The sequence below is a fragment of the Stenella coeruleoalba genome (assembly GCF_951394435.1).
Source record: "Stenella coeruleoalba genome assembly, chromosome: 9".
Classification (NCBI taxonomy): Eukaryota; Metazoa; Chordata; class Mammalia; order Artiodactyla; family Delphinidae; genus Stenella; species Stenella coeruleoalba.
In genome coordinates this window covers 24116451-24140010 of record NC_137155.1, presented here as the reverse complement: position 1 = coordinate 24140010, position 23560 = coordinate 24116451, and the positions used below count along the sequence as shown (strand labels likewise).

Here is a 23560-nt window from a genome sequence, read left to right as displayed (position 1 = left end):
AACCTTCCAACCAACAAGGACCTAATGTACAGCATCAGGGACTACACTCAGTATTTTATTACAACCTTTGTAATAACCTATAAGGGAAAATAATCTGAAAAAGAATATATATATATATATATATATACACACACATATATATAAAACTGAATCACTGTGCTGTACACCTGAAACTAACAGGACATTTTAAATCAACTATACTTCAACTAAAAAAAGGCTTTCATTGAATAAGTTAAACAGGCAAAAAAAAAAAAAAAAAAAAAACACCGTGAAAAAAGAAATAAATCCTGCAATGTAATATATACAATAATTACTAATGGAAATCATAATTATCAACATGAAAAATGTTAGCTTCTCTTTTAAGAGAGAAGAGGGTCTTTGTCTCAAAAGTTAAAAATTATGATTAGTAATAATTGCTGATTTTTTGTTGATAATAATTGTCAAAAAAGAGAGTAGCTGTCTTTGTCAATGTATTTATTATATAAAGATTTTTGTGGGGCTTCCCTGGTGGCGCAGTGGTTGAGAGTCCGCCTGCTGATGCAGGGGACACGGGTTCGTGCCCTGGTCCGGGAGGACAGATGGTCCGGGAGGATCCCACATGCCACGAAGCGGCTAGGCCCGTGAGCCATGGCCGCTGAGCCTGCGCGTCCGGAGCCTGTGCTCTGCAACGGGAGAGGCCACAACAGCGAGAGGCCTGTGTACCGCAAAAAAAAAAAAAAAAAAAGATTTTTGTGGAGGAAAAAAAATCAGTGTGGCCTGCTGAGAGTTTAGTTTGTGGTGTTAAAGTCACATAAATATTTATCAAAAAGAAACTTGAAGTCTCTCACGAACATACATCTGCTACTGAAGAGCTGTGACTCACACATCATGTGTCTTTTCTTGACAAATGGCATGTCAGAAAGGAATGCTTAAAAAGATGAAAAATTAAAAAAATATAAACTCCTATGAAGCACATTAAAATCAGGGGTACATAATAATACAACTAGGTCTCATTAAAGGATTCTGGAAAAATATCTGGAGCACATATGGAATAAGAGAGCAATTAGGTTGCTTTTTTAAGGTGAAACAGATTTATAATATCTTCATTATAATCCCCATATATTAATATCAGGAATTTCTAGGAGTGATTATTATTCATGACATTAAAAAGAAAACAAATGTGTCTTTCTCTGAAAAAATCAGATTTTGCACATTAATTTTGAATTGACTCAAAGTGTAAGAGTAAGTAAGATGTGTTATTTTAGCCAAGACTGAAGAATGCTTTAAATAAATCCAAATGAGAAATGGAAAGTATTAAAAAATTGCAGCTACTCTCAGTCATGCAAAAAACAGTTAATTGTTTCTTTTCATAAATTAGATTCCTTAACATCCTTTTACAACAATCTTATAAAGAACATAAAGTAAAAATGAATTTAAAAACCTGAATGAATTACATAATGAAATGCAACTTTGAAAGCAATTGTGCCTTAGAAATCTGTTTACAACCATTACAAACTTAGAATATTTATACAGTCTCTGTTCCTGAATCTATGTCTGTCTCTCTTTTTCTCTCTCTCTTTCTCTCTCCTTTCTCCCTCTTTATCCAGACTCTGCTGTGTTCCAAAAAGATTTATTGATAAGATACCTTATATGGAAATATATGAAATTCAGCAAGATAACTGTCAGGGTGTAAACAGGAAAACAGAAACTGCTCTAATCATGTTTTAATAAAGTGAGTTTAATAGAAAAAATTGTTTACACAGGGGATAAACTGGAGGAGAGTCCAAATAGGGGACAGAGAGATTAGCAACAGCAGGAAGCAGCTACCATCCTCAGCTGGTAGTGCAGGGCAATAAGGCTGCGTCACGGGATGTAAGTACTACAGTCTCCTCATAGGAACTAGACACACTGCAGGTCTGTCTGACAGGAAGGAACCGGATCCACATAACACTGAGTAAAGATGAGGGTAGTGTAATTTAGTGTAAGTGCCTGACAATTAGCTTTTTTTATTGTAATGTAAGTGCCCAACATCAAGCTTTTGATTGCTGAGGCATCCATTTCAAAGACATTCATCTCAAATAAACATATTGCCAGCTATACAACTAAATAAAGATTCAGGCCACCCGACCCATAAAGTTACTTTTAGAAAGCCCTGAGTGACCTAGATAACTGACCCCTTGAGTGATCCCTCTTTTCCCTTCCCATGCTTTAATTCCTATTCTTATGTTTTAAATTCACTGATAAAGAGTGAACTCACAAAATCCTGGGCACTCCACCCTCAACCCCAATAAAGGCAGAACCCTAGGTCATTGCTATGTCTCTGTCTTTCTCTGTGACTTAGCTGAATGGCCCTAGGTGTCCTGTGTACCCTCCAGGACCTGTGAGTAATAAAACTTGCTTTTCAAAATTCCCTGATAGTTGTTGCTGAGGTACATCCTGTAATCACAATAAGAATCAGAAGGGTTTGTCCAGTCCCAACATTGGCTCCCTCTGGAGAATGTCTATCGCAACTTGCCACAAGTAGTACAGTCCCATGTGGTACCCCAGGAAATACTAGCTGATAGCTGAGACCCAGCTAAAACATATACAAAACTGCCACAAAATTATAATAAATGATAAATGGAGACAACTCGTTTTTAAAACTTCCTTACCAACAAATCTAAGAGGAACATATAGGTAGCCATATACAGTGACAAAATTTACTCAGAAGAGGCAGAGCTTTCCTAATGACAAAACCAGAAATGAATTTGTTCTAAGTGTTCTAACAAAAAAGACATAGTTTAAAGTAATGAATATTGTCCTCAAAATCCTTTCAGTGATGAATTTCATTCTTCATAATACTTAAAAATCTAAACAAATACTATTGAACAAGAAACTGTAGGGGTTCAGAACAAGCCTTCCCCAAAATGTGTTGCTTTTGCAAGAGGATCATTTTGAGCTAAAGACAGTCTAGACCCTGCAGGTTCAAGAGAAACTACTGTCCATCCCTTAACTACCTAGAAGAAATTAAATTGGGGATTTTTCCCGGAAAAAGAGTTATTACCAGAAATAAATTTTATCTAAGTGGTCCCATCTATATGGCAGGGTAAAAATCTAACTATCAAACATCTGCTCATCTTATCATCCTGTGAATGACCCTCTTGTCCTTGGAAGCCCCGGGCTCCTATCCGATTCCTTAAATGATGGCATATATATCTCATTTTATCTTTCTGTCTCTGAACCTCTCATGTGTGTGGGATTCCCATATGTACAAAATTAAGTTTAATTCTCTCTTGTTAATCTGACTCATGTCAATTTAATTCTTAGACCAGCCAGAAGAACCTAGAAGGGTAGAGAAAAGTTTTTTTTCCTTTCTGACAGTTTTGGTACCCAATGTAGGGCACTCACTGGCTGGAAAAAAGTGCTTTCTCCCAAAGACTACTGCAGATGAAGACATTCTGGGACATCTGACAACAGCAGGCAGAAGGTTAGATTTCTTGCCATGTCAGTCTCCCAGATCTCTGCCTGCTGTAGGGTCCATTGGAAGTAAGAGTGGTAAGAGGCTTTCCCCCCCCTTCTCTCTTTTCCAAATTCAGATTACCAAAAGAAAGTATATGTGGAGCTGGTTCTTTGGGCAAAAGGGACTCTAGAAAATATCTGGGATGAGTATACTCTGGTTTTCTGTTGATCCCATTCCTCCCAGAGACGGTCATTGTTTTCTCTCTGATCTCTGCCAGCCAGGGGATACAAATGCACCTGGTGAGCAGCTGAGTAGGCTGCGGATCTAAGCTTGGGGAACTAAAGAAATGGGTGACTTGTGGGTTGGTGAGCCGCCCTATTCTACTCAGTGAGGGGAAAACGTGATTCCCTGTGTTTTGGAACAGCTGCTTAAAAACAGAGCCCCTCATAGTAACTGACTTTACTTTCTTAGGCTAACTCTGAGGGTGAACCTCCTGGATCTTGTGAGGGCTGAATCATTTACACTGTCTTATGGGACAGCTCTTACCTACATGGTTAAGCCATAAAAAGGCTTATTGGTTTGAGTTGCTATTAAGATTAACATATCCTACTCATCAATGGCCACATAATGGAGTCTTTGAATTGGCTAAATTAAAAAAATTTTTTTTTGAGACCTCTCATATTGGTATAATGGCTAGGTGTTGGAATTCCTTTAGTAAGATGGAAGGATAGACATTAGAACAAAAACAAAAGTCCACTCACATCCCTTTCTATTTGCCTTCAAACATTTGCAAATACTGCTTTGAGACTGATATCTAGAATTCTTATTGACTGGCTACTTTCAGAACTCAGAAACTGGGATTATAGTCTAATCACTAACCATTGTTTCTCTTTTGTTTTCGTAGAAATACCTCTTATTAAATACCTGATTACTTGCACCATAGGCCTAGCTTTGGAAGTGTACCTGCATCACCACCTACTGAAATGAGATACAACTATTTAACTGAACTGACCTGTTCTCAGGACTAACAGACTAAGGGACTTTTCTCATACAAAGAGTTATTCCTGGAGATAAATTTTATCTAAATGGTTCCATCTATATGGCAGAGCAAACGTCTAATTACCAAACATCTGCTTTTCTTCTTATATTCCTGTGAATGACCCTCCTGTCTTTGGAAGCCCCAGGTCCCTATCCCATCCCTTAGCTCAGGATGGTATATATACCTCATTTACTTTCTGTCTCTGAACCTCTCATGTATGTGGAATTCTCTTTCATCTGAAACTGAATTTGATTTTCTCCTGTTAATCTGTCTCATGTCAATTTAATTCTTAGACCAGCCAGAAGAACCTAAAAGGGTAGAGGAAAGTTTTTTCCTTCCCAATAAAACATTTCAGAGAAATCTTTTCTAAGAGGAAAATGCACCCAATAAGATCTAGGTAGACTGTTCTCTGGTCATCCAGATTCTAGATTAATCCAGGGACTGACTTAGAAGAGGGATTGGGATGCAAATTCATCAGCTACTGTTCAATAATAATGAACCTTTGATAAAGATTAAGTGAAAGAAACTCAAGATTAAACTTCCAAGTATTTTTGTAGAGCTATTTACTGTTGTCAGTCTAGTCTGGAGATTTTGTGCTTTAGTAAGCAGTTGACCTGGATTAAGAGCCAAACACACGTTATGTAATTATGATACAGCAGAACATGATAGCCCGAAGTGGGAAAATAGTTGCATATGATTAATGGTTTACCTACATTACTATGCTAAAAATTTCAAGGTATTAATAGCTAATAACAATTTCATTCCTATTTAGAATGATAAAATTATCCAGATTTAGTGTGTAATGTAATTTATTCAGTAATCCTTGGTTTTTCCTTTCTCTATTAATTAGCTGAAATATGTCCTTTCTTTTCTATGACATTTTTTTCTTTTCTTCTTTTCCAGAGTTTTCAACTAATTGGTGGGTGGACCAGGGCTACAAAACCCTCGGGTGTCTAATAGTATAAGCATTTGGTTTCATTATATTATTGCTAATAGTTACATATCATAGCTAAAGTCTGCTAGGAAATTAGCATAGGCCCCAAATTTAAAAAAAAAAAAAAGACTTGAAAGGTCAATATCCAAGTATATACAATCTTCTTTTGCATATAGTATTAGTGAAATAAACTATCTTATAATTACTGTTGTCTGCACACTATATGATTCTCTCAGGAAATATTATTTGCCAACTCTCACAAAATTCATTATTTATTTGGTGTTACATATTAAAAACTCTCTCATCCTTCTTTTTACCAAGAATGTAAAAAAGTCTGATAAAACATATCTGAACATTCTATTAGTGTGGTAATATCTTTTGTTCCCTAGAAAATAACAATCCATTCCCCTTTGCAGAATCATGCCAAGTTCCGTAACCATGTAGAACAAGTGATAACTATTGAGAAATATAAGAATTTTCTTAGAATACTATTACTTAATATTGGAAAAAACAGTATTTTTAAAAAGAGATAGCAAAAGTTCAGGGATTTATAATATTAAACAAAACTAGCTTTGACTTTTCTTTCACTACCCATAAGTGACCTTTTCTAGATGCTTTTTAAGTAAGGCAGCAGAGGCCTATGGTTAAGAACCCTGATTCAGAAAACCAGCTACTGGTGCTGAATCTGGCTTGGTCACTTACTAGCTGTGCAACCTTGGGAAATTTACCTTATTTCTCTTGCTCCAGTTTTCTTAACTGCAAAATAGAGGCTGTATTAGACACTTCTTCATTAGTTCTTACCAGGTATTAATATTAGTTAATATCTGTAAATTGCTTAAAACATTGTCTGGCACACAGTAAGTCCCACTAAATGCTGTTAAATTAAAACCTTCAGTATATTTGTTTTTAAAAATGAACAGTAAAATTATCTGCTTATTTATAGTGTATAAACTTATAATATTTTATATGATTCTAACCAGGCTAAAGTGCTCTAGGAATATTTTACAATGTTTTCATATTCATAAGTAATCAACCACTGACCTATAGGTGGTTCCCTGTGAGCAACGTGACTTATCAGATGAAGGCAAAATTGTTGTCTTTACCACATTTAACTATTCTTGCCACCCCATTTTGTTAGAGCCAAAAAAAAAAAAAAGAAAAGAAAAAGGGAGAGAGAAAGAGTCAAAGTAGATGGTAGATGTCTGAAGCTCTCTACATGCATAGAGTTAGGAAAAAATATGTGTCTCAAGACAAAAACACAGCTGAAGTATGGTTACGGCTAAATGCCTCAAATATAAACTTTTTGTTAAGTACTTAAATAAGTTCTACATCTGGCTGGCCATTTATTATTCACCCTACTTCCTAGGGGGAATATTGCAAATGACAAAGCATATGTTGATTTGGGATCATTTCAATAAAAACTCCTTCTTATGCAAATATTTATCTTAAATTCCTTAAAGCTACTAATGAAGGCAAAGATTTTGAACAGACAATAGAGTATTGCAAACCCTGGGCATATTGAGGGCCTAGATTTTTAAAGTTAAACTGAAATTCTTATTGTGTAATATTTAAGAAATCAGTTATATTGTTTAAATCTTGTTAAAGTATGCATGTGTTGCTTTATAGGCAGGAAAAAAAACTACATACAGAGAGAGAGATTCAAACAAAAGTTAAACATGTACTCCTACAGTAGCAGTAGTAGTAGAGCTGTAATTTTTACTGTACTAAATGCTTTCCACATATTATCTTATTTAATCTCAGCAATAGCCATGAAGTAGGCAGCATTTTTCTTAATTCATAAAAAAAGAAAATTGAGGCTAAAATGTATTAACTATCAAAAATTATCTTACTTATTATTATGTTTGCCTGATTACTATACATCTTTCTCACTATAATGTAGTCTCCAGAACTTGCTCTGTGTTTTCATGACCATATCCTCAGTGTCTAGAATAACTTCTTGCACTTAAGTACTGAACTAGCAGAATGAATAAGATGATCATGCATTGGACACTCAGCCACCAAATTTAAAAAACAACAACAACAATAAAAATGTCAAGCCCTAGCCAGTAAAGCAATTATTTCAGGCAAATATAGGACTCCAGAATGACTCCAAAATATAAAATGGAGATGTAGTGGTGTTTCACATAAGGAGAGTATACGGAGAAAATTTGTCTTTGCCTCAACTGATGCCAGTTTTTCTGTGCTAGTTGTCCAGAGTGTACAACTTGAGATGTTAGACTTTATTGGGAGACCCCTTTCAAGTGGCCAATTTGGCATTGTGCATGTTCCTGTTGGGGGGAAAAGCCATTCTGTATATTCAGAAATTCCATGTATATGTATGTGTGTATATATATATATATATATATATATATATATATATATATATGGATTCGATTAGTAAATATTTGTTTTGAATTTTTGTTATGATGCTTATAAGAAAGACTGACTCATAATTCCCCTTTCTTGTGATGTACTTATCAGGTTTTCATATCATGCTTATGCTCGTCTCATAAAGCATAATGGTTTTTCCTTCTTTTTTACATTCTTTGAAAGAGTTTATGTAATATTTTTATCATCTTGTTCCTATTGCTTTCTTGTTTAATTCAACTGGTCTACAAATATACTCTATATTATTTACATCCTTAGAAATGTATTAAGACTTCCTTTCAGCATTTTGGTAAATGTTCCATCTGCACTTGAAAATAATGATTTTGCTGCAATTATTGAACATGGTACCCTATACATGTCAATTAGAGCTAGTTTGTTAATGTTGTTATTCAAATCTATATCTTCACTGGTTTGTTTTTTCTACATTTTGTATCAGCTGTTTGAAAAGTCTATTAAAAATTACCATAATACTTTTTGAGTTTTCTATTTGTTTCTACAATTACATTGATTTTTGCTTTATATAGTTTGTGACTATGTTATTAGCTGCAAACACATTTAGAATTTCATATCTGCTCAATGGATTGACCCTTTTATCACTGTTAAATATCCACTGCATCTCTAGTAATGTTTCTTGCCACAGAATCTTTATCTGATATTGTATGGCTATTCAAGATTTCATTAGTTGTGGGTAGTGTTTACACAACAAATTTTTAAATATTTAAAAATTTTTTAAAATGTTTCTGTCATTAGATTTAACATGTATCTCTTGTAAGCAGAATGCCGTTGTTGATTTGTTAATGCAATCTGGCAATCTTGCTTTTGGTAGGACTTTTTAATCTATTTACTTGTAATGCAATTAGTTTTACAGCTACCGTTTTACTATATCTCCTTTACCTCCTTTCTTTCTTTGTCGATTTCCTTTTAATTATCCTGATACTCTCTCAAGTTTTTTTTTTTTATGGTTACCTTGGGGATAGCAATGTACATCCTTGACTTTCTACAGTGTGATGTACATTAGTATTTTCATCATTTCTAAGACACTGCAGAGATCTTAGATCTCCTTTTACTTCTCTCTAGTCTATCGTGCTTTTTTTCTTAATATATTGACTCATATTAATAATATTTTATACAGTCAGCATTAATTTGTATTTGCTTATTTATTTACCCTTTCTGGTGTTTCTTATTCCTTCGTGAATTTTTATGCTTCCATTATAGGTAATTTCCCCTCTGCTTGAAGAGCTCCTTTAGAAGACATCTGCTTAAATCAAATTGTTTAGGGTTTTTTTTTCCCTGAAAACATCTTTATTTTGCTTTCATTTTTTTTTTTAATCACAGGGGTAAATTTTCTTTTAATAAAACAAGGTGTGACACAGATAACTATTTCAAACAGAAAAATATCTGCAATAAAGTTTTACACGTTATTTTTTTTAAGTTACAGAATCTTATTTTAATTAGTGTTTTTGGTTTTTTTGGATATATACCCAGGAACAGAATTGCTAGGTCATATGATAGCTCTATTTTTAGTTTTTTGAGAACGCTCCATACTGTTTTCCACAGCAGCTGCCTAATGTACATTCCCACCAACAGTGTACAAGGGTTCCCTTTTCTTCACATCCTTACCAACATTTGTTATTTGTGTTCTTTTTGATGATAGCCATTCGGACAGGTGTGAGGTGATATCTCACTGTGGTTTTGATTTGCATTTCCCTGATAATCAGCAATGTTGAGCATATTTTCATATGCCTATTGGCCAACTGCATTTCCTCTTTAGAAAAAAAATATGTCTATTCAGTTCTTCTGCTTATTTTTTAATTGGGTTGTTTTTTTGATGTTGAGTTGTATGAGCTGTTTATATATGTTGGATATTAATCCCTATCAGTGACACCATTTGCACATATTTTCCCTCATTCAGTAGCCCGTCTTTTCATTTTGTTGATGGTTTCCTTCTCTGTGCAAAAGCTTCTAAGTTTAATTAGGCCCCATTTGTTTATTTTTGCTTTTATTTCCTTTACTTTAGGAGATGAATCCAAAAAATATTGCTTGACTTATGTCAAGGAGTGTTCTGTCTATATTTTCCTCTAGGAGTTTTACAATATCCTGTCTTACATTTGGGTCTTTAATCCATTTTGAGTTTATTTGTGTATATGGTGTTAGAGATTGTTCTGATTTCATTCTTTTACATGTAGCTGTCCAGTTTTCCCAGTACCACTTATTGAAAAAACTGTCTTTTCTCAATTTTATACTCTTGCCTCTTTCTTACAGATTAATTGACCATAAGTGTGTGAATTTATTTCTGGACTCTCTATTCTGCTCCATTGATCTATGTGTCTGTTTTTGTGCCAGTATCATGCTGTTTTGATTACAGCAGCTTTGTAGTATAGTCTGAAGTCAGGCAGAGTGATTCCTCCAGCTCTGTTTTTCTTTCTCAAGATTGTTTTGGCTATTTAGGGTCTATTCTGTTTCCATACAAATTTTAAAATTATTTGTTCTAGTTCAGTGAAAAATGCCAGTAGTATTTTGATAGGGATAGCATTGAATCTGTAGATTGCCTTGGGTAGTTTTTTTTTTTTTTTTTGCGGTACGTGGGCCTCTCACTGTTGTGGCCTCTTCCGTTTGCGGAGCACAGGCTCCAGACACGCAGGCTCAGCGGCTATGGCTCACGGGCCTAGCCGCTCCATGGCATGTGGGATCTTCCCAGACTGGGGCACGAACCCATGTCCCCTGCATCGGCAGGCAGACTCTCAACCATTGCGCCACCAGGGAAGCCCAACCTTGGGTAGTATTTTAACAATATTAATTATTCTAGTCCAAGAACATGGTATATCTTTCCATCTGTTTGTGCTGTCTTCAATTTCTTTCATCAGTGTCTTATAGTTTTTGGAGTATAGGTCTTTTGCCTCCTTAGGTAGGTTTATTCCTAGGCATTTTATTCTTTTTGATGAAATGGTAAATGGGATTCTTTCTGTAATTTCTCTTTCTGATACTTTATTATTTGTGTATAGAAATGCAGCAGAGCTCTGTATATTAATTTTTTATCCTGAAATTTTACCAAATTCATTGACAAGCTCAAATAATTTACTGGTGGTGTCTTTAGGATTTTTTATGTATAGTATCATGTCATCTGCAAACAGTGACAGTTTTACTTCTAATTCAAAAAGATACATGCACTCCAATGTTCATAGCAGCATTTTTTATAATTACCAAGATATGGAAGTAACCTAAGTGTCCATCGATGCATAAATGGATGAAGAAGATGTGGTTTATATATAAAATGGAGTACTACTCAGCCATAAAAAAGAAAAAAATTTTGCCATTTGCAGCATCATAGATGGAATTGCAGGGCATTATGCTAAGTGAAATAATTCAGACAGGGAAGGACAAATACTGTATGGTATCACTTATGTGTGGAATCTAAAACATACAGACACACAAATGAGTGAATATAACAAAAAAGAAGCAGACTCACAGATACAGAGAACGAACTAGTGGTTATCAGTGTAGGGGGTACAATATAGGGGTGGGGGAGTGGGAGGTACAAACTACTGAGTATAAGGTAGACTCAAGGATTTATTGTACAACATGGAGAATATAGCCAATGTTTTGTAGTAACTGTAAATGGAAAGTAACCTTTAAAACTGTATAAAAATTTTAAAAATTAAAAAAAAGCTACAGTACCTTATTTTAAACTAGAATCTACCTGTTTTTCAAAGCACTATACTTTCCTAGAACATTTCCATGTAACCCTAAATACTTAAGTGCTGAAAAGAATAGACAAATCCTATTGCTAAAATATTTACTATTCCCTCTTTGGAAGAAAACAGTATCATTCCATTCCTCCACTGAACTCAAAAGAGAAAATTTATATTTAGGGATGAACAACAAAACACGACATTGTATCAGATTCCTTAGGTACAGTAATGCATATTTTCGTTGTGAACAAGATCAAAGATTCTGAAAAAAAATTTAGTTTTTACATAATACTATGATGCTTACTCAAAAAGGCCCAAATGAAAACTTCAGCTTGCTTCACATATGACACATTTCTTCTTAAGTATGCTTAGCCTTTATAATCTGTGTTCACAAACAAAACATCCAACTCAGATTTGAAGGTAAAGGTTTCTGACTCAGTTACACAATTGACTCCTGACCTAAATTCTTTCTAACACACTCTATTAACAAGTGTGTGAGACTGAATACTTCTACCAAGGAAAATCCGATCAAATGGCATTTCACACATATCAGGTCTTACCTCAAAACAAAACTAGAACAGAGAAACAACTCACTCTAATCTTTTCTCCTGGATCTTATACAAAATCACTTATTACACCAGCAATCAAACATTCAAAATGCTCCTGAGTCTGTAGTTTCTAGAGAAAGCCAACAAAAGACTTTAAACTCTTTTTAGTAACTGATAGAAATAGCAATGGATTTAATGTATATTTTTCTTTGTAAATCAGATCTTAGGTAGGGCCTTGTATTCAAACCATAGTGGATGGCACAGAATTTCCATCTTCATAATAGAGACATCTGTAGCTTCATTTTGTAGCTGGTCTACAAAATGGTCTAAAGCTGACCATTACCTTAGGAATTCTCTTCAGCTTCAGTTGCTTGAATGCTTCTGAGAAACCAATCTTTGTAAGAGCTTCTATTCCTTTGAGGTTCCTGGGAAAGTGGTGAAGGAGCTCTTGCTTTCTGGTGGCAACTGGCTTGGTTGTAACACAGCACAGGAACACAAAAGTACCATGTTTCTGAAATTCTCAAAGTGTTATTATCTCTGTTATGTTCCTTAAGAAACATGGAGCTTCAGTCTCTGAAGAGAACTTTTTATTAAGTGCTAATTGATGTCTAAACTAAGAACAACTCAATAGCGCTGATCATTCCATGTTGATTGCAAAAGTATCTGAAGCATTTAAGGACAAATATCTAAAGAGAATGTCTCATTGAAAATATTGTGTTTGGAACACTTCCTCCCAGTAACATGCTAATGATATCCGTATCACGTACAGCAGCATTATGGAAATTTCCATCTAATTCTTTAAGAAGCTGAGATAAGCTGCTGGATGTGGAGTGCTAAGAGTAACTCTGTAGCCAGTGCATTTGGGTAGGTGGAGGAGTAAGGGTCTACGCAGATTATGAGGGCTAAGGCAGCCTCTTCCTACCAGGTCCAACCTCTGCTGCTACTTGCTTCACATGGGAAGAACCTCAGTGCTGGTGCCAAGAGCCTCCAGCTATCCACAGCTCTTTTTCACATTCTGTGGGACCCAACCTAGATAAAATCCTAGGTTCCCAGTTATTCTTTTATCATTTTGAAATGTCAATTTTCTTTTGTCTTCTAGTGTTTCTACTGAAATGTCAGCAGTCAGTCTTACTAAAAATAATGGTTACTCTTGAAATTTTCTCTTAGTTTTTTTATTTTAGTGGCTAGGTATGTTTTTCTTGCATTTATCCTGTTGTATATTTGTAGAGCTTTTTCTCTCTGTGGCTTGATGTCTAATTTACCTTTTGAAATATTTTTCGCCAGTATCTTCTCAAATACTGGCTTTGCCCCTCTATTTCTTTCCTCTTTTTCTAGGATCCCAGTTACCTATATGTCAGAATTTTTACTGTGATCCAAATACCTCTTAAATTCTTTTGTTTTTTCAATTATTTTTCTTCACCTTTCTTCAGTTTGAACAATTCCAACTGATCAATCTTGTAGTTCATCAACTGTCTTTCTGCAGTGTCTATTTGGCCCCATTTATTGAATTCTTATTTAAAGTTGTTATATTTTTCAACTCTGGAATTGCCATTTGATTGTTTTTAATAGTCTAAAGTTTCCTGGTGAAAAGTTTTGGCTTTTTAAAAATCTGTTTTCTTGAACACCGTTTTTCTAAAATTCATGCCTAAAAATTAGAGTATATGGATCACCAATCCAATAACCTTATTTTCAGGTCTTTTTCTTGTTTTTTGATTGATTGATGCTCCTCATATATCTACAATTGCTGATTTGAATAACTATTATACATAAAAATTATTTATTCTCTTAGTTTATCTTATTTCAGGGGAGATTTAGTTTATCTGGCATTTTATTAGAATAGGTACAGATTAATATGCAGACTTGGGTTATATTTCAGCACTTGTGAAGAATGATCCTGTTTGTCTCTCCTCTTATGGCGAGCCCTTCAGAAATCTCAGCTGAAGGCCTGGGTTATGTTCCAGGTGCCTTCCTTCTTATTAGGTCCTGAGCTCCAGTTTTTGTCTCTCTAGCCCTATGTTACTGTTAAAACTTTGCTTAGCTTTTTAGATTCTGCTGCTTGAGGCTTGGCTTCTTGGCCACTTACCATATGCAACAGAGGGATTAGGAAACACCTCCAGAAAAAGCAGTGCACAATTATATGCTCATTTCCTTATAGTTTTGTTTTCTTTGTGATCTCAGCCCTTCAGTTGTAACTTGTAGAACTAATTTGTAGTCCTCAAATCCATTTTTTTGTCTATCTACTCTATTGTCTTCCAAAAGCACTAAGCTACTGATCAGTCTGCATAAGTTACACATATGCTAACACCTTGGGTTGAAAATCAGTGAAGAATTTAGGACTTATCTTAATGTGTTTTCCTGTCTTAACAACCTAGTCCCTCAAGTCCTGTCTGCCTTAGGTACTATTCTAATGCCTCCTAACAGCTATTTAAAAAAATTTTTTATACCTTTTATACTTATTCGCAGCAGGAGAGTTTGTCTCTTGAAAGCAGCTCCATCACAGCTGGAAGGATAAGGCCAAAAATGTACTCATTTGTGTCTAGTTTTCTGGGCCCAACCAGCATGTATCGTTAAAATGTGACTGAGTACTATACAGTGGGGATAAAATGTATTGTAAAAATTGAATGAATTTAAATAATAGTAGATTTTAAAAAGTACCTAGAAAGCATTCGATAAATATCTTAACATGTTTTAAGTTTTGCATGACATAACCCCTGACTTCATCTTCATAGTCAGCTCACATACTATTGCAAACCCTTGCCTACCAACCAAGCTTTAACTGCAGCCTTACTTGTCTTTTTACAGCTCTGTGAATACCTGGAGATCATTATTCCCTGAAGGCTTCACACCTGCTGTTTTCTGCTTTCACTTCCAGAGTTTGGCTTTATTGTCTGATTTCAAACAAGGTTAGGCCTTCTTATGAATTGTTCTCATTGTGCCTCATTAGAAAGATTTGATTACAATGATTTTAAATAAGTACTGTAGACTTGACTGCTCTCTAAGTTGAATGTCTCATACTGGGATCTTTGAACATTTTTTCCTCATTTCTCTGTCACTAGCACATATAAATAGTGTACAGCACATATTAGCTACCCAAAACTTTTTGTTGAATTATGGGAAAACAATAAAAGGGATCCTGAACCTTCCAAAATGATAAAAATCCACTTGTATAGGAAGAAATGGAATGATAGGAGAGAGTTGATAATTATGTATTTGGAGAAATTGAGCCTGAGGATCTGGTGAGACAACTGTGAAGTGATCAGGAGAGAAGAGACATTTTTTAATGTAAAGACAACTCTTAACAGTAAGTTCCAGAAATAGAAAACTGAATAGCTGGGATTAATACCAAGGCAAATCCAGCTAAAATAAATATCAAGCACAATTTTGTCAAGTATGAACTGTACCTAATATGGGTATTCTGTTTAACATAGTTAACAGAATAATTTTCTTTTCCTCTTGGGACATCTTTTGAGAATCTTTTATGTAGTCAGTCTTTTCTTGTCTGTTTCCCTTTTACCTGCCAGCACCCCACAAAGATATTTTTAACCATATTAAGCCAATCTCTTTCTCCCCTAAGAGGTCTAAAACCATAAGAAACCACAAATAGGCATGTAGGTATTTGAAGCTGAAGGTTTGCCAAAGAAAAGTATTCCTGCCAAATCAAACTTGAAACTCTAATGCTTTCACACTTAAAACATTGCAGTTTCATGGTAATGCAACGTCCAAGAAAACCACAACATTAAAAAAATTTTCAACACTTCATGATGTGAAAGGATAAATAAAACATAACATTTTGATTAAACTGGAAATCAAATAAAATAAAGGTACTTTTTTTTCTTCTTACTAATTTTTTTATTTCAGAAATTTAAAACATTTTTAAGCCTATGTAAAACTAAGATGTAAAAAATTATAATGTATGGTACAAAATGCATTTTTAAACATAAATGCTAAAGTTAAGTATGTACAAGAAATATTATAAAGACTCTTTAAAGAGAACCTGATTTCAAAGTTAAAAATAAACATTGGTTATGTGAAATTCAAGTATAAAATTAAATTTTCTACAGTTTTTGCTTAATAATAAACAAGGACTTTCAAATTTTTAAAGATATTTGTAGAGGGTGTATATCTCCTTTTTTGTTTCCAATAAATAGATTTAAAGTTATATAGATGCTCTTTTTGATTGTAGTGTTTTCAAACAGTGTCTAGTATAAAAATTTAGGGTCAGAATGCATTTTAATTATAAGTTTATTAAGTGCATACTCTATGCCAGTATTCTAAGCACAAGTTCATTAACTCATTTATTTCAGATAATGCTCTATGATTTAAGTACTATTACCAAATCTGTTATACAGATGACAAAACAACAGCATGAGACACTAAATCAGTTTTCAACATCTACACAGTTTTCAAGTGGCAGAATTGGGATTTGAACCTTGACAAACCTGAATTCTTGTGCTTGATCATAAATAGGCTGCCTAGAATTTTTAACCATCTGTTTCCCTCTCAGTCTAAACCAATCTGGCTTTCATTACAGTGAAACTCTCTTCGCTAGGGTCACCAAGTCCCTCCTAATTGCCAGATCTCTTGGATGTCTTTCTGAGTTTAACTTGTTTCACTTCTTTGCCATAATTAACATCATTATCTACTTCTTCTTTGTTGAAACTCTCTCTTGTTAAGCTTCCATGAAAACACTCTCCAATTCCTTCTTACCATTCTGGCCACTTTTGTTTTGTTTTATTTATTTATTTATTTTTTAAACATCTTTATTGGAGTATAATTGCTTTACAATGATGTGTTAGTTTCTGCTTTATAACAAAGTGAATCAGTTATACATATACATATATCCCCATATCTCTTCCCTCTTGCATCTCCCTCCCTCCCACCCTCCCTATCCTACCCCTCTAGGTGGTCACAAAGCACTGAGCTGATCTCCCTGTGCTATGCGGCTGCTTCCCACTAGCTATCTATATTACATTTGGTAGTGTATATATGTCCATGCCACTCTCTCACTTTGTCCCAGCTTACCCTTCCCCCTCCCCGTGTCCTCAAGTCCATTCTCAAGTAGGTCTGCATCTCTATTCCCGTCTTGCCCTTAGGTTCTTCATGACTTTTTTTTTTGTTTTTTTAGATTCCATATATATGTGTTAGCATACGGTATTTGTTTTTCTCTTTCTGACTTACTCTGTATGACAGACTCTAGGTCCATCCACCTCACTACAAATAACTCAACTATGCTCAACATCACTAATCATTAGAGAAATGCAAATCAAAACTACAACGAGATATCATCTCACACCGGTCAGAATGGGCATCATCAAAAAATCTACAAACAATACATGCTGGAGAGGGTGTGGAGAAAGGGAACCCTCATACACTGTTGGTGGAATGTAAATTGATACAGCCACTATGGAGAACAGTATAGACGTTCCTTAAAAAACTAAAAATAGAACCACCATATGACCCAGCAATCCCACTACTGGGCATATACCCTGAGAAAACCATAATTCAAAAAGAGTCATGTACCACAATGTTCATTGCAGCTCTATTAACAATAGCCAGGACATAGAAGCAACCTAAGTGTCCATCAACAGATGACTGGCCACTTTTTAAAGAATTGTTTCTTTCACAGATTCTTCCATATCACTTAACCTCTTACCTTTATTTTGTTTTTGCTTTGTTCTGTTTTTTTAATTCAGCCTTCAGCCCAATCATCATTACTTAAATTTCACTGAAAAGCTAATACATATGCCTAAGTATTTTCTGGAAACCTATGCTTGGATATCTTACAGGCAATTAAAACTTAACATGGTGAAGGAGTTTGGAATGCACTACCTCAAAATATGTTGATTTGGCATAATGACTATTTTGCGTTGAATATACTTGAAAAGCAGCAGATGTAAGAAAGATACTCTGAACTTCCTTCTTTTCCTTACAAATAGATTAAATTCCCAGGTAAAAGATGTCTTCCCTATACCAGAAGGAAAGAAACATTTTCATCACCAAGGATGGGAAGTCAAGATCAAGAAATATCTGTACAAACAAACCTTATTAAAATAAGTTTTATCCTCCTAGTCCCTTCTCCATTGATTAACTACCGCAGGCCAAGACCCTTTGCTTTGTCATGTTTTCACAAATTACTACTCTTTGTCCAACTCAATGTAAGCATTCAACTCTGCTTCTTTGGATCTTCATATTTCTGGTGAAGGTCCCCATGTATATGTAAAAAAAAAAAAAAAATTAAAACTTGTATGGTTTGGGGACTTCCCTGGTGGCTCAGTGGTTAAGAATCCACCTGCCAATGCAGGGGACATGGTTTCAAGCCCTGGTCCAGGAAGATCCCACATGCCACAGAGCAACTAAGCCTGTGTGCCACAACTACTGAGCCTGAGCTCTAGAGCCTGTGAACCACAACTACTGAAGCCTGCATGCCTAGAGCCCATGCTCCACAACAAGAGAAGCCACTGCAATGAGAAGTCCACACACCGCAACGAAGAGCAGCCCCCGCTCGCCACAACTAGAGAAAGCCCACATGCAGCAGTAAAGACCCAAGGCAGACAAAAATAAAATAAATTAATTAATTAATTTAAAAAATACTTGTATGGTTTTCTCCTGTTAATCTGTCTTATGTCAGTTTAATCTTAAGTACTAAGACAGTAAAGAAAGACTTTCCTCCCCTACACTGACTAAACTTAATTCTCCATTTTTCCCTCTTGAAACTGGCTTTTTATCCTTTAATTCTTATCTTGGTACATGGCACCTCTATCACCCATAAAGTCAACTTTGATTCCTCCCTTTTTATTTATCCTTCACCCTGAATCTGTCATCATGTCCAGCCCTTTCACACTGTGCCACTGCCACTTCCTTGCTGTAGATAGGCCTTACAATTTCTTACCAGGATTAGTACTATAGCTTCTGATCAGTCTTTAACTTCTTTCTCACCATACCCTTCTCCCCCACCACATAAATAAAGTGATCATTATAAAACCAAAATACAGTCTTATCACTCCTCAGCTTAAAATCTGTAATGCTCTTGTCTCATGCACAAATTCTTCCAAATTTCTAAGTTTGGAGTCAACCTGATATAACCCTTTCCCACTCTTCCCATATCATATCTCTTCCCTGTTTATATGTTACCTATGAATCTTTCACATACAGCTAATCTTCAATATTCACAGATTCCATATTTGAGAATCTGTCTACTTGCTATAATTGATTTGAAACCCCAAAATCAATACTCATGGATCTTTCACAGTCATTCATGTATATTTGAGTTCCCCAATGTACAAGTTCCCTGTGAAGGTCAAAAAGGTGATGTTCTGCCTTGTTTCAGCTCTATTACTGTAAAAATGTGTTCTCCTCACCATCTCTTTAGTGCTACGTTTCCTGCATTTTTGTGCTTTATTTGATGGTGATTTGTTGTTTAAAATGGACCCCAAGCATAGTGCTATCTAGTATTCCTAAGTGCAAGTAGGCTATTATGTGCCTTACAGAGAAAATGTGTCTGTAATTCAGAAGTCAAGAGCAAGTTTCATTCAAAAAACAAGTCATAGCTCTGTTGGCTTTGAGTTCAATGCTAATGAATCAACAGTACATGTTAAATAACGTGTCTTTAAACAAAAATACACGTAAACAAGGCTACATAATTTTAACTTGTATCCATTAATAGTATTGTTATTTTTAAACAAGGAAGGTATGTTAATGTTATAAATTAAGATTTCAGCACAAAAGAAAAGATATAGTTATAAAATCACATGAGTTATGAAAAATATCTATAGTCTTATAAGTGATTTTGGAATAGCAGAAAGATTTAATAGTTTATTTTTATATTTCTAAAACAAATAAGTATTCTCAAGCTCCATTCATTGAAAAAGCATAGAAAAATAACAACCTAGTCTACAAATGATGAAATTCAGCAGTAATTAGCACCACTAACATCCAGATTTGGGTCTTTATGTATGACGTCCCACTAAAAGGAACCATGACTCTTGAAGAAATGGTTGGTTACAGGTCTGGGGCAAGAAAAGTACAAGATGGTCCAGGAGCATCTTGTGCCAGAAACAAAGGAAGTTATCCAGTATCACTGGAATCCAGTAAAATTCCAAACAAAACTAACTAAACAAAACTAGGGAACCACTGAAATTGTTCCCACTGGCCTAACATGTAGGAGAGCTGTAGTATCAAAGAAAATAGTAACTGCAATGATTGAAACCACACGTTATTTTAAAGTCCATGAGTATATTTAAAAAGAAAAAAACCTTACTTGTTTTCTTTACCTTTGGTGATTGCTAGGACACAAACTCTTCATTCTAAACCAGGGGTTGGCAAACTTCCTGTAAAAGACCACATAATAAATATTTTAGAATATGGGTTCCATACCCAGTCTCTGTTTCTTCTTCCCCTTCTCCTCCTCCTCTTCCTCCTCCTTCTTCTTCAACAAGTCTACAAAATGTGTCTGTTGCATATTCTTCTTCATTTTTATTAATACCCAGTGAAAAATGTAAAAGACAATCTTAGCTTATGGGCCATACAAAAAGAGGCACGGGCCATATACAGTACATAGGCTATAATTAGCCAACACCGCTTCTAATATTAGTCAAGGTAAATATGACAAATTTAGTCCAGATTTCTTGTAGAAACTGTACTTTACAGTAATCAAATAACTGATGAGGAAAATTTCTTTATAGAAGTCCAGCTAATGAGACTAATGAGATCAGAAATAATGATAGAATTTTTAAAAGCCATCATTAGTATACTGTAAAGAAATAATAGATCTAAGCAATGATCATTACACTAAAACGGAATTAAGTAAATAGATGAATTAGGTTAGCGTCACTTTAATCCACTGGTTCCCAAACTTTGTCACATATTAGCATCACCTGGGGAATTTTAAAAACTACTGAGGCCTTGCTCTCAGCCCTGGATATTCAGATTTAATTGGTATGGCTTGCGCCTGGGTCTCAAATAGTATCACAACTCCTCTGATCAATCTTAACATCATTAAAAGTGGAACAACCTGATATTATGTGCTTCCTGATGAGATGTAACAGGAAATGCACAGCATTGCCAAAATACATAGAGCTGCCACCTATGCATTACACAAAAAGAAGACATCTAAGAAGATGTGCTATTTTAATATCACTGCCCATTTTATATTCCACCACTTGAAGTAAGCTTCATTAACTACCATAGATCTAAAAATGCTATTTAAAAGCAGTGGTCATTATGAGAAAGCTTTTCTTTTCTATCCATTAATTTCATTCAAATTTTAAGTGAACAACAAATCTATAATGCAGTAAAACTAAATTTTTCTAATCTCATTATATGTTGCTCACATCTAAAATTTTTTTGTAATAAGTGTTTCTGATATATTTAAATTGATCTATCTGTATGATTTTTAAAAACTGATAAAAGTCCATATTTTCTTTTAGAAGAAACTATCTCTCTCTACCTACATCTAATCCTTTTCAAATCAGGTATTATTTTAGTTTTAACTGTACTTAAATACAATCTGAATCAAAAAATTCACTTTGAACTTACAGGAAAATTTACAACTTTGTATCTGCAAAAGGATTCCTGTATAAAATAAGCTTTTTTATTGAGAACATCTTATGAATCATGCAATCTTTATCTTTTGAGATTTAGTCTTTCCAAATAAAATATTGCATAATGAAATGGTCACTCATGCTGCTCTTTCATTACTGGTTGTTCCCTGATTTTGAAAGTAAACTTGTTATTTTGGGAGTAAGTTGTGGGTAAGGAAATAATTGCTTCCTTGTTTTTTTCCTATATGTTTAATTTACTTTAGCTTTTATTAATTTTAATGGCAGAATTAAATATCTTTGACAAAATGTTTATTCACACTTAAAATGATAGTTTCATCTGTATATTTGGAAGGGAGCACAAAAATAAATAATTCTGGGGAATTATATAATAGTAAGGGGTCAGAGGTATGGGTTGGGAGAGATACTTTTCTAATTGTCTAGTATGGGTTATTTTCCTTCATTTTACTGAGAACTGAGTGGATCCTTTTAATCAATTTCACTCAGGTGTGTTTCTTTCACTATTTCCTCCCCTACATTGTTTCTGGAATTGTGAAATTTCTTGATTTATCCTCTATTTCCCTCTCCCAAATTTTCTCAGATATACTGCATGTCTTTAAGTTTGTGAGGATTACTTGATTTTTATCTTGTATTTTATCTTGTATATCAAAACTTGATTCATTTTATTATATAATTCGCTATTATTTCTTATTTTAATTTCATTCATACTTTTAATTTCCAGTAATGTTTCTGTTTATTTGAAGCACTATTTTTCAGTTGCCTTTTTTTGTTTAAGGGATGTCACATGAATATTAACAGCCCAGTTTATCAAATAATCTGTGTTCAACTCCAAACTCTAAAATGTATGTGTTGGACCTTGTGAAAAATAGGATAAAAATAGTTCCCAGATCTATGATTTTTAGATCTTTATGATCTACGAGGGTTACATATATTCATACTTACAAATCACTTAACACTGTGGCCAGCACATAGTAAGCCCTCAATTAATATTAACTATTATTTTAATTATTTGTCTGTGGTTATACTAATCAAAAACTTGAAACAAGTGTGTTTTCTCTTCCTTGAATTATTTTTGTTTTCCAGGTTGATTTCTTTACCTTGGTCCCTTTCATTCAGGCTTTTTCTTCTCTTTATCTGATGATCCGTGGTATCTTGTTCATGTTTGAAAATGAAGCGTTAGGTTAATTACCTAAGTAGCTGGTGTGCTTTTCTTCTACCTTGATTTAGGTAAATTTCTCCAAAGAACCTGTTTTTAAATGGAGCACAGCTGAGGGCTCTCATCCTTACTTACTGTCAATCAGGATTCAATGGGGTGTGAGTCTGCAGCGAGCCAGTCTCCACCCTTAACAGAACAGGAAGAGATCTGCACTTGGCATTTGGGGACTTCAGTGTATTTCACTCTCAGATAAGTCTGTCTTTGCTTTTATCCAGCCTTATGTGTGGTAGTCTAGACTCCAGAGCTACTTTAAGGTCTACTTTGCAGATTTGTTGCTTTGCAACCCCCATATTTGTATAACTCCCTTGGCAGATGGCTCATTTTCCTTCCAGAGAAATTCTTGGTTTGCAGACTGAGGGCAAAACCCACTGGGCTCATCTGATTCAGCTCTTCAGAATGAAGTTCCCTTTCTAAACTCTGATGATTAGCCTAAGGCCTACTCAAAATTTTGAGTTTATTGACTCCCAATTTGACTCCCTTCTTAAGGGCCCTGTTGCTCTTAGTTTAGGTTTTGAGCTGCAATACTCTTTCTTCCATTTCTCCTGTAATTCAATTCCATTTGTTTTACATCTTCAAGCATTTTCTCATGATTTCCAGATTGCTTAGGGTTCCCTTTTATGTTTTCTAAAACCATTATATTATAGTCCATTTCATATATGTATTTTGGTCTTATACAGTTAACCTTTGGATAGATGGAATATGCTGAATTTGTATGCTGAATTTGACATTGCAGTCAAGTCCTAACTAACAATGTATAATAGACCTCTGTGT

General features: G+C 34.7%; 1 long non-coding RNA gene across 1 annotated transcript in view; it reads right to left on the bottom strand.

Annotated features, from left to right (window-relative positions):
* The window catches only part of LOC307191796, a 98270-nt gene extending 77664 nt beyond the window's left edge, over positions 1 to 20606 (bottom strand). Inside the window, exon 1 of the long non-coding RNA XR_013829836.1 lies at positions 20274 to 20606. This is a non-coding gene — a long non-coding RNA (uncharacterized lncRNA). The remainder of the gene's footprint in view (positions 1 to 20273) is intronic.
* Between the last annotated feature and the right edge of the window lie 2954 nt (positions 20607 to 23560).